The following is a 13,298-nucleotide window of genomic DNA, read 5'->3' on the forward strand; positions in this document are numbered from 1 at the left end:
TACCAATCCAGAGGAGACGAAGGAGATTATGCGTCAAGTACAAGAACTGCTCGACAAAGGTTATATACGCGAATCCCTTAGTCCTTGTGATATTCCTATCATTTTAGTGCCGAAAAGGATGGTACGTCGCGTATGTGCGTTGATTGTAGAGGCATTAATAATATTACTATTCGTTATCGTCATCCTATTCCTAGGCTAGATGATATGCTTGATGAATTGAGTGGCTCTACAATATTCTCCAAAGTTGATTTGCGTAGTGGATACCATCAAATTCGTATGAAATTGGGTGATGAATGGAAAACAGCATTTAAAACTAAGTTTGGATTATATGAGTGGTTAGTCATGCCTTTTGGGTTAACTAATGCACCTAGTACTTTCATGAGGTTAATGAACGAAGTTTTACGTGCTTTCATTGGACGATTTGTGGTAGTTTACTTTGATGACATATTGATTTATAGCAAATCTTTGGAGGAACATTTGGAACATTGACGTGCTGTTTTTATTGCTCTACGTGATGCACGTTTGTTTGGAAACCTTGGAAAGTGCACCTTTTGCACCGACCGAGTATCTTTTCTTGGCTATGTTGTTACTCCACATGGAATTGAAGTTGATAAAGCCAAGATTGAAGCTATTGAGAGTTGGCCGCAGCCCAAAACGGTCACACAAGTGAGGAGTTTCCTTGGCCTCGCTGGTTTCTATAGGCGTTTTGTGAGAGATTTCAGCACCATTGCTGCACCTCTCAACGAGCTTACAAAGAAGGATGTGCCTTTTGTTTGGGGTACCGCACAGGAAGAAGCTTTCATGGTATTGAAAGATAAGTTGACACATGCTCCTTTACTCCAACTTCCTAATTTCAACAAGACTTTTGAGCTTGAATGTGATGCTAGTGGAATTGGATTAGGAGGTGTGTTATTACAAGATGGAAAACCTGTTGCATACTTTTCTGAAAAATTGAGTGGGCCTAGTCTGAACTATTCTACTTATGATAAAGAATTATATGCTCTTGTTCGGACCTTAGAAACATGGCAACATTATTTATGGCCCAAGGAATTTGTTATACATTCTGATCATGAATCTTTGAAACACATTAAAAGTCAAGCAAAACTGAACCGTAGACATGCTAAATGGGTTGAATTCATTGAGACTTTCCCTTATGTCATTAAACACAAGAAGGGTAAAGAAAATGTTATTGCTGATGCCTTGTCTCATCGTTATACTATGCTTTCACAACTTGACTTTAAAATATTTGGTTTGGAGACCATCAAAGATCAATATGTTCATGATGCTGAATTTAAAGATGTATTGCAGAATTGTAAGGAAGGGAGAACTTGGAACAAGTTCGTTCTTAACGATGGATTTGTGTTTCGTGCTAACAAGCTATGCATTCCAGCTAGCTCCGTTCATCTTTTGTTGTTGTAGGAGGCGCATGGAGGAGGATTAATGGGACACTTTGGCGTCAAGAAGACGGAGGATATACTTGCTACACATTTCTTTTGGCCAAAGATGAGATGGGATGTTGAGCGTTTTGTTGCTCGCTGCACTACATGTCAAAGAGCTAAGTCACGACTCAATCCTCATGGTTTATATATGCCTTTGCCTGTACCTAGTGTTCCTTGGGAGGATATATCTATGGACTTTGTTTTAGGTTTACCTCGAACAAAGAAGGGGAGGGATAGCATATTTTTTGTCGTGGATAGGTTCTCGAAAATGGCACACTTTATACCATGTCATAATAGTGATGATGCTGTTAATGTTGCTGATTTGTTCTTTCGTGAAATTATTCGCTTACATGGTGTGCCAAATACTATTGTTTCAGATCGTGATACTAAATTTCTTAGCCACTTTTGGAGATGTTTATGGGCTAAGTTGGGGACTAAGCTGCTTTTTAGTACTACTTGTCACCCCCAAACTGATGGACAAACTGAAGTAGTCAATAGAACATTGTCTACTATGCTTAGGGCTGTTTTGAAGAATAACAAGAAAATGTGGGAAGAATGCTTGCCTCATATTGAATTTGCTTATAATCGTTCATTGCATTCTACTACTAAGATGTGCCCTTTTGAAATTGTGTATGGTTTCCTACCTCGTGCACCTATTGATTTGTTGCCTCTTCCATCTTCAGAGAAGGTTAATTTTGATGCTAAAGAACGTTCTGAATTGATTTTAAAAATGCATGAGTTAACTAAGGAAAACATTGAGCGTATGAATGCTAAATATAAACTTGCTGGAGATAAGGGTAGAAAACATGTTGTGTTTGCGCCTGGTGATCTTGTTTGGTTACATTTGCGTAAAGATAGATTTCCTAATCTGCGCAAATCAAAGCTAATGCCACGTGCTGATGGTCCTTTTAAGGTGTTAGAGAAAATAAATGATAATGCATATAAACTTGAGCTACCTGTAGATTTTGGGGTTAGTCCCACTTTTAACATTGCAGATTTGAAGCCTTATTTGGGTGAGGAAGATGCGCTTCCGTCGAGGACGACTTCATTTCAAGAAGGGGAGGATGATGAGGACATCAATACCATTGTTACACCCACAGCCCCTACTGTTACATATACTGGACCAACTACTAGAGCTCGCGCACGCCAATTAAATTACCAGGTACTTTCATTTCTTGGTAATGATTCTAATGTTCATGAGATTATGATGCTGCCTAAATTGGATACATTTGTTTTGCTTACAAATGAAGGGCCTAGCTTGGAGAAGGATGAACATTGGAGCAAGAACACGCATGGAGTTGATGGCATGCGCAAGGGGATCAAGAACGGAGTTACAAGTGATGATTTCAGGACTTTGAAGCCGCCATAAGGAGTGCATGAAGCCTTGGACGAAATATACAAGATGCCACTTCATAATATTCATCCATAGGCTATTCTAGGTGCTGCGTCACCTTATTAATGGGCCAGGCCCATGTAATTTCGAAATACTTAAGTATAGGCTATTCTTAGAGTCCGTATGTGTGGGGAAATAAGAGTTAGGGTTGGTTTCGGACCCCACCCTCAAGGGCCACGAAATTCCCCCCTCTTCCTCCATATATACAGCCCTTAGGGCATCGTTTAGACTTTGGGTTTTGTTTAGATTAAAAGTTCGCCATAGCTGCAACTTCGCGTACTTCGTTTGTGTCCAACGACCAGACCAAGACGTCACAGAACCCCACCTTGATCAATAAAGCTTTCATCTTATATTCGCAATATCCTGATTGCAATCTCAGTTTCTTGCTTGTTCTTCGTTTGCTCACAGGAAACAGACCCTCGTGGTCAGGTTGATCATGCTCCGGCGTGGTCAATAACCCTCGAAAGTTGGTTTAGCGATTGTTAAGGCGCGACGTCTCGCACGTTCGTAGTCGGATCGTCAAGGTCGACTCCCATAGAAAACGATAGCCACCATCTCATCGAAACATCGGGACACCTTAGCCTCTATCAAGCATGTTCATGTAGTTCAGATTTGAATTATGCACTTGAAATGGCTAGAAAACCAATTTAATGTATAAATGTTCGAACGGACCCTGAATAATTCCAATTCTTTTACGACACACATATAGTTGCATGTAAAAAGGTCTAGCAATTCAAACACTATCCACTGCCGCTCTGACCCCATTATGTAATTAAAATCAAGATGAAAAAATCATGTAGATCGCACACAGTTTATTACCAGCAACCGTGTGAGATGCAGCACAAAATATCATGGAGCATCGTCGGTGTATATTACGCCTATGGCTTACGCGAGAAGGTGCGTCGGCTACAGTCCACAACCGGCATCTCAAGCACACTAGCTCGCTCCCCAAATATCATTTCACTGTTCAATCGTCGCCGGTGAAATATGGGCACGTGGACCCGCGTCGTGGGGGCTACTTTGGTAGCCCACTCCGGCGAGAGCGCGACCGCAGCTACCATCTGCATGCTAACAAGGTGCATGAGCGCGTCCGCAATCTGCGACCGGGCGGCAAAGGCAGCCCAAATGGCCGTTGTTGCTTCTCAGGTGGTGGCAGCAACATCTGCCTCGGGGATAGCAACTGGCGAGAGCGGCACAACAACTGTCCGTTCCGTAGCGGCGGCCTTAGCCCTGATGGAGGCCACCCATGACCATGTCAAGGCTGCCCACGCCCAGCTCCTGGCGGTCACCGCACAAATTGAACGAAGCTTCCCCGACAACGGTCGGCAACCCACGGTCGATGAGCTGGCAATCGTCGATAGTGTTCGAGCTGCCGTTTGTTCCTCCGCCGCATACCTTGAGACGACGGAGCCCGTCCAAGCCCAGACCGCATCCGCCCACGCCCAGCTCGTGGCGGCCTTTTCCAAAGAGATGTTGGACGTGGATGGCGAGATGCTTGCCGAGTATGGTGCGATTGATGCCATGGAGCCCCTTCCCCAGGAGACTGTCAGGCGCGAGCTGGACATGGAGGCAGCAGCGGATATCGACGAGCACCAGCTGTAGTAGTACTCTTTGTTTTGTTTAATTAAGAGTGTCGGTCTTTAATTTGTTAGAGTAATGTTTAGGCCAGCTAGATCTATTTAATTGCTGAACTTGCTCGATTAAGAAGTGTAGGTGTGTTGTAGTCTCCTTTGTCTACCCAAATTACGCAATGACGTGGATGACCACTTTAACCATGGAAATTCGAACCAAACTTTTGATGTTCAAACTCATCACACACGGGTGAAGCTATCTGGATCGTTTGTGATGTCCACATATCATACACAGTTCTGAATAAGGGACCGTGTCTGATGACACTTTGCGCGCCAATTTTTTGGCTGAAGCGATTCCAAATTTTCGGCTTCCGCGGAAATATCTACCTCCCTCCCCCTCCCCCTTACCAAAAGCCATTTCCCCTCTTTCCTCCTTCCTTTCCAAGTTGAAACCTTGACTCCTTGCTTGTAGCGTTGCCTCCTCGTCGGCGACCCTCCTTCACGCTGCTCGACCTCATCTATCCAGGCAGGTAATCCACACCCGACCCCCATCCTCCTCCTCCTTCCACATCCCACATGCCCCGACCGCCGGCGCCAGCGTGACACCTTCCACCCAGATCACCGACCCCTCCACCAAATAAGCGCCGCCCTAAGCCATGGTGCACACAGTATATCCAGGAACTCAAGGAGCATTTGGTAGTGGAGAAGCAAATCACGGCCGCACGCGCGGATGAGGTCGCGATAGCTGCCGTTCAAGCCGACCCCCAGATCTTGGAGGATCACCTTTCCATTTGCTGGCTACGCCGGTTAAGCATGCTCCATTTACCCGTTGTGTGTGCTGCTCCTACCTTTCCTTCACAAATTCTAGTGAATTGTGCTATCTAATTTTACCATGCAATCTGTTGCTCTAGTGTATATGTTCTATATGTCGTGCAATGTGGTGCTCACTTATTAACTGTTTTGTTAATTAGTTGTCGTCTTCAGTTAACTGCTTAGTTCAATTCTGCAAATGTGATGTTCAATTCTTTAGGCTACAATTTCGTATTGTCTTCCATGTGAGAAATAAATCGAATTTATCTTTACAAAATACATGAGAAACGAATACAATTGCTATATTTCCAAGTTGTCAAGCATGCTTGGTTTTGTTATACATTGTGCAATGTGGTGCTCAGTTAACGTTTGGTTCATTTGTGTAGTGGTGTTTAGTTAACCGTTTGGTTCAATTCTGCAATGCGATGTTCAATAATTGTGGGTGCATTCTGTTATTGTATACCATGTGAGGAATAAATTGAATTTGGCTGTAGTAAATACATGAGAAACAAATACAATTGCTACAATTGGCTGTAGTTAACTGTTTGGTTAACTGTCTGATCTTCTATTAGGAGTATGTTATATTGTGCAATGTGGTGCTCAGTTAATGTTTGGTTCATTTGTTGTGGTATTTAGTTAACTGCTTGGTTCAATTCTGCAATGCGATGTCCAATTGTCGTGGGTAGAATTTTGTATTGTTGTGCATGTGATGAATAAATTGAATTTGGCTGCATTTAATACATGAGAAACATATACAAGTGCTATATTTCCTAGTTCTTAATCATGCTTGGTTTGGGTAAATGGATTTTCCATGTGGCTTGAATTAATCTGATGAATCTGCAATGTGCTTATTTTTCATCAACATATTTTAGTGATAGCATGCGAACCCTTACTTAACCTGATTAACTACCTTATATGTGTTGCAGGGAAACAATGGGAAGCACTGAGGTTTACAATCGAGGTTAGCACGTGCATGGTCCGTTCTCTAATAGCACATTATTGTGCAATTGTAGGAACCATTCTAATATTTTGGTTTTTAACAATTTGGTCTTGCACATGTAGGTCCTACTGTCAGAGGTTTTGACCCACTATTCGACTCTTTTTGCATATGGGGAAATGAGTTGTCCATGAATATCAATCAAATCAAGAAACTCAGAAAGATTGTTAGGATAAAGAAATTAGGGACAAAAAACAACAAGATCTTTGTCTGCACAATGAAGAAGACATCAGTTCACTACAAGATGGTACTAACTATTATACCTTGCCTTTTTTATTCCTTTGCCCCATTTCCAATATAGAGAAGATATTTATGCACATCCTTGTTTTTAGGCCTTTCCAAAGCAGTTCACTGATGATTGCCTCTCAAACCACCTCAATGGTCAGGAGGCGAGGAAGGTATTCATACAACACCCACGGTTCAATACCGAAGTGTTCCTGAAGAGGACAAAGGACGGACGGTTAATTATCCACAGGCACTGGCCTAAAGTTGCAAAGACCTTCAACATGAATGAAGGCTCAATATTCGCCTTCTACTTCAGCAGTTTTCCAGATGACATGCATCTGTCTATATACCCTCTATGATGCTAATTTTGAATGGTTCTACATGTTGCATGTGGAACTTGCTGCTGGTGCAGTTATGTAATGGGGTAGCTGAGTGCTGAAGCTATATCATGTTGTAGTCTGATGTATTTAAATTATGAAATTCTGCTTCCTTAATATGGAAATGAAATGTATTGTGTGCTTAATATGAAATGTCAATTAGATTAATAAATGTATTATGAATAATCGGATAATTAGCCTGCTAATGGCGAATTAGCCTGCTAATTGGGTTTTGCTATTCCAAATGGTTGTTGAAAAAATATCGTGGGCGATGACCTCAGGCAACACACATACTTTCTAGGAATATACCGTGTTCGATCAATGAACAATCACACACGACTTTATCTTGAAAACTTTTTGTGTTAGGCCACCTTGAGCAAATGTTTATCACATAAAAACTTTGTGTGATGGACAGCCTTTGCCACATAGTTTCTTCTACGGACCGTGTGTAATACATTCAATAATGCAAACGATTTAACGGGAAAAATTGTGTGTGTGATGTACCTATGAATAGAAACGTTTTCCTTCGAGCGACTATGTGGGATGTACATATGAACGACAACGTTTAGCGGGGGCTGACCGTGTGGGATGTACTTGCGACCTAAAACAATTTCGCCATATAATTGTATTTTTGTTAGCTCTACTATACGTATTTCCGTATTTGAGCGCTCGCCGGTCGCACACGTTCTCATTTCGCCAAGCGTGCGTGCCAGGAGGGCATATCTCCGACGGTTTCTGGGTCATGTGGGAAGACCCCCCTATCGCCCACACTCACTTGGCGACGGTTCCAAATGTCGTCACGGAAAGGGGTTAAAAACTGTTTGTTTAGGACCTACACGCATCAGTGTTAACCATCTTTGATTAACGAGCTAGTCAAGTAGAGGCATACTTGTGACACTCTGTTTGTCTATGTATTCACACATTTTCTAAGTTTTCGATTAATACAATTATATCATGAATAATAAACATTTATGATGATATAAGGAAATATAAATAACAACTTTATTATTGCCTCTAGGGCATATTTCCTTCAGTCTCCCACTTGCACTAGAGTCAATAATCTAGTTCACATTGTCATGAGATTTCACACCAATAGTTCACATCTTTATGTGATTAGTTCACATCTTCATGTGACTAATACCTAAAGGGTTTACTAGAGTCAATAATCTAGTTCACATCGCTATGTGATTAACACCCAAAGAGTGATCATGTTTTGCTTTTGAGAGAAGTTTAATCTACGGGTCTACAACATTCAGATCCGTATGTATTTTGCAAATTTCTATGTCTAAAATACTCTGCACGGAGCAACTCTCGCTAAGTGCTCCCGCTTTCAATATGTATCTAGATCGAGACTTAGAGTCATCTAGATCGGTGTAAAAAGCTTGCATCGAGTAACTCTTTACGACGAACTCTCTTATCACCTCCATAACCGATAAATGTTTCCTTAGTCCTCTAAGGATAATTTTGACCGCTGTCGAGTGATCTACTCCTAGATCACTATTGTACTCCCTTGCCAAAATGATGCTAAGGTATACAATAGGTCTGGTACACCGCATAGCATACTTTATAGAACCTATGCCTGAGGCATAGGGAATGACTTTTCATTCCCTTTCTATTTTCTGCCGTGGCTGGCTTTCAACAATAGATAACGAGTTTCTCTCGAAAAAAGTGAGTGGGAGGAAAGTAGAACTTGATGAGGTAACTGTACCTGCAACCTTATTGGAAAGTAGTTTATCACAGAAATCAGTTCCAGTGATTCCTACACCAGTAAGTGAGGAAGCAAATGATGATGATCATGAAACTTCTGATCAAGTTACTACCGAACCTCGTAGGTCAACCATAGTAAGATTCGCACCAGAGTGGTATGGTAAACCTATTCTGGAAGTCATGTTACTTGACCATGACAAACCTATGAACTATGAGGAAGCGATGATGAGCCCAGATTCCACAAAATGGCTTGAGGCCATGAAATCTGAGATGGGATCCATGTATGAGAACAAATTGTGGACTTTGGTTGACTTGCCTGTTGATCGGCAAGACATAGAGAATAAATGGATCTTCAATAAGAACACTGACGCTGACGGTAATATTACTGTCTATAAAGCTTGACTTGTTGCGAAAGGTTTTTGACAAGTTCCAGGAGTTGACTACAATGAGACCTTCTCACCCGAGGCGATGCTTAAGTCCATCCGAATCATGTTAGCAATTGCCGCATTTTATGATTATGAAATTTGGCAAATGGATGTCAAAACTGCATCCCTTAATGGATATCTGAAAGAAGAGTTGTATATGATGCAACCGGAAGGTTTTGTCAATCCAAAAGGTGCTAACAAAGTGTGCAAGCTCCAGCGATCCATTTATGGACTAGTGCAAGCCTGTCGGAGTTGGGATATACGCTTTGATAGTGTGATCAAAGCATATGGTTTTATACAGACTTTTGGAGAAGCCTGTATTTACAACAAAGTGAGTGGGAGCTCTGTAGCATTTCTGATATTATATGTGGATGACATATTGTTCATCAGAAATGATACTGAATTTCTGAATAGCATAAAAGGATACTTGAATAAGAATTTTTCAATGAAAAACCTCGGTGAAGCTGCTTATATATTAGGCATCAAGATCTATAGAGATAGATCAAGACACTTAATTGGACTTTCACAAAGCACATACCTTGATAAAGTTTTGAAGCAGTTCAAAATGGATCAAGCAAAGGGTTCTTGCATGTGTTACAAGGTGTGAAGTTGAGTCAGACTCAATGCCCGACCACTGCAGAAGATAGAGAGAAAATGAAAGTCATTCCCTATGCTTTAGCCATAGGTTCTATCATGTATGCAATGGTGTGTACCAGACCTGATGTGTGCCTTGCTATTAGTTTAGCAGGGAGGACTGAAAGTAATCCAGGAGTGGATCACTGGACAGCGGTCAAGAATATCCTGAAATACCTGAAAAGGACTAAGGATATGTTTCTCGTTTATGGAGGTGACAAAGAGCTCATCGTAAACGGTTACATCGATGCAAGCTTTGACACGGATCCAGATGACCCTAAATCACAATACGGATACGTGTTTTTATTGAATGGTGGAGCTGTCAGTTGGTGCAGTTCCAAGCAGAACGTCGTGGCGGGATCTACATGTGAAGCGGAGTACATAGCTGCTTCGGAAGCAGCAAATGAAGGAGTCTGGATGAAGGAGTTCATATCCGATCTAGGTGTCATACCTAGTGCATCGGGTCCAATGAAAATCTTTTCTGACAATACTGGTGCAATTGCCTTGGCAAAGGAATCCAGATTTCACAAGAGAACCAAGCACATCAAGAGACGCTTCAATTCCATCCGCGATCAAGTCAACAAGGGAGACATAAAAATTTGCAAGATACATACGGATCTGAATAGTTGCATACCCGTTGACTAAGCCTCTCTCACAAGCAAAACATGATCGACACCAAGACTCCACGGGTGTTAGAATCATTACAATGTAATCTAGATTATTGACTCTAGTGCAAGTGGGAGACTGAAGCAAATATGCCCTAGAGGCAATAATAAAGTTGTTATTTATATTTCCTTATATCATGATAAATGTTTATTATTCATGGTAGAATTGTATAAACCGGAAACTTAGTACATGTGTGAATACATAGACAAACAGAGTGTCACTAGTATGCCTCTACTTGACTAGCTCGTTAATCAAAAGATGGTTAAGTTTCCTAGCCAAGGACAAGAGGTGTCATTTGATGAACGGGATCACATCATTAGAGAATGATGTGATTGACTTGAGCCATCCGTTAGCTTAGCACTATGATCGTTTTGTTTATTGATATTGCTTTCAACACGTATACATGTTCCTATGACTATGAGATTATGCAACTCCCGAATACTGGAGGAACACTTAGTGTGCTATCAAATGTCACAACGTAACTGGGTGATTATAAAGATGCTCTACAGGTGTCTCCGATGGTGTTTGTTCAGTTGGCATAGAACGAGATTAGGATTTGTCACTCCGATTGTCGGAGAGGTATCTTTGGGCCCTCTCGGTAATGCACATCACTATAAGCCTTGCAAGCAATGTAACTAATGAGTTAGTTGCGGGATGATGCATAACGGAACGAGTAAAGAGAGTTTCCAGTAACAAGATTGAACTAGGTATGATGATACCGATGATCGAATCTCGGGCAAGTAACATACCGATAGCAAAGGGAAGAACGTATGTTGTTATGCGGTTTGACCGATAAAGATCTTCGCAGAATATGTAGGAACCAATATGATTGTCCAGGTTCCGCTATTGGTTATTGATCGAAAGTGAGCCTCGGTCATGTCTACATTGTTATCGAACCCGTAGGGTCCGCACGCTTAACGTTCGATGACGATCAATATTATGAGTTTATGTGTTTTGATGTACCGAATGTAGTATTGAGTCCCGAATGTGATCACGGACATGACGAGGAGTCTCGAAATGGTCGAGACATAAAGATCGATATATTGGAAGGCTATGTTTGGACATCGGAATGGTTCTGGATGAGTTCATGCATTTACCAGAGTACCGGGGGGTTACCGGAACCCCCCGGGGAGTCAATGGGTCTTATTGGGCCTTAGTGGGAGAGAGGAGGAGCCAGCTAGGTGGAAGGCGCCCCCCCAAGCCCAATCCGAATTGGGTGGGGGGCAGCCCCCATTCCCTTCCCTCTCTCTCCCTCTTCCTTCTTCTCCTACTCCAACTAGGGAAAGGGGGGAAACCTACTCCTATTGGGAGTAGGACTCCCCCTTGGGCGCGCCATAGAGAGGGTTGGCCCTCCCCTCCTCCCCTCCTTTATATACAGGGGAGGGGGCACCCCATAGACACACAAGTTGACAGTTGTCTTAGCCGTGTGCGGTGCCAACCTCCACAGATTTTCACCTTGGTCATATTCTTGTAGTGCTTAGGCAAAGCCCTGCGTCGGTAACGTCATCATCACCGTCATCATGCCGTCATGCTGACGAAACTCTCCCTCGGCCTCAGCTAGATCAAGAGTACGAGGGACGTCACCGAGCTGAACGTGTGCAGATCGCGGAGGTGCCGTGCGTTTGGTACTTGGATCGGTTGGATCACGAAGACGTTCGACTACATCAACTGCGTTACTAAACGCTTCCGCTTTCGGTCTATGAGGGTACATGGACACACTCTCCTGCTCATTGCTATGCATCACCTAGATGGATCTTGCGTGTGCGTAGGAATTTTTTTGAAATTACTGCGTTCCCCAAAAGTGGTATCAGAGCCAAGTCTATGCATAGATGTTATATGCATGAATAGAACACAAAGGAGTTGTGGGCGTGGGTACATACATATTGCTTGCCATCACTAGTTGTTTCTTGATACAGCGGTATTGGTGGATGAAGCGGCCGTGACCGACATTACATGACCGCGTTCATGAGACTAGTTCTACCAACGTGCTTGCACACAGGTGGCTGGCGGGTGTAAGTTTCTCCAACTTTAGTTGAATCGGTCAAGACGTGATTATATAAATTATTGTATGTGATGATTACGTTTTGTAACACAGTTATTGGCAACTCGCAGGAGCCATATGGTTGTCGCTTTATTGTATGAAATGCAATCGCCATGTAATTGCTTTACTTTATCACTAAGCGGTAGCGATAGTCGTAGAAGGAATAGTTGGCGAGACGACAACGATGCTGCGATGGAGATCAAGGTGTAAAGCCGGTGACGATGGTGATCCTGACGGTGCTTTGGAGATGGAGATCAAAGGCACAAGATGATGATGGCCATATCATATCACTTATATTGATTGCATGTGATGTTTACCCTTTATGCATCTTATTTTGCTTAGTACGGAGGTAGCATTATAAGATGATCTCTCACTAAATTTTAGGGTATAAGTGTTCTCCCTGAGTATGCACCATTGCTACAGTTCGTCGAGCCGAGACACCACGTGATGGTCGGGTGTGATAAGCTCTACGTTCACATACAACGGGTGCAAGCCAGTTTTACACAAGCAGAATACTCGGGTTAAACTTGACGAGCCTAGCATATGCAGATATGGCCTCGGAACACTGAGACCGAAAGGTCGAGCGTGAATCATATAGTAGATGTTATCAACATAGTGATGTTCACCATTGAAAACTTCTCCATCTCACGTGATGATCGGACATGGTTTAGTTGATATGGATCATGTGATCATTTAGATGACTAGAGGGATGTCTATCTAAGTGGGAGTTCTTAAGTAATATGATTAATTGAACTTAAATTTATCATGAACTTAGTCCTGTTAGTATTTGCATATCTATGTTGTAGATCAATTGCTCGCGTATAGCTTCCTCGTTTTATTTATGATATGTTCCTAGAGAAAACTATGTTGAAAGAGTTAGTAGCAATAATGTGGAATAGCTCCATGATCTAAGGATTATCCTCATTGCTGCACAGAAGAATTATGTCCTTGATGCACCGCTAGGTGATGGACCTATTGCGGGAGCAGAGGCAGACATTATGAACATTTGGCAAG

The sequence above is a fragment of the Triticum urartu genome, chromosome 2A (genome assembly GCF_056163025.1).
Source record: "Triticum urartu cultivar PI428250 chromosome 2A, HENAU_Tu73, whole genome shotgun sequence".
Classification (NCBI taxonomy): Eukaryota; Viridiplantae; Streptophyta; class Magnoliopsida; order Poales; family Poaceae; genus Triticum; species Triticum urartu.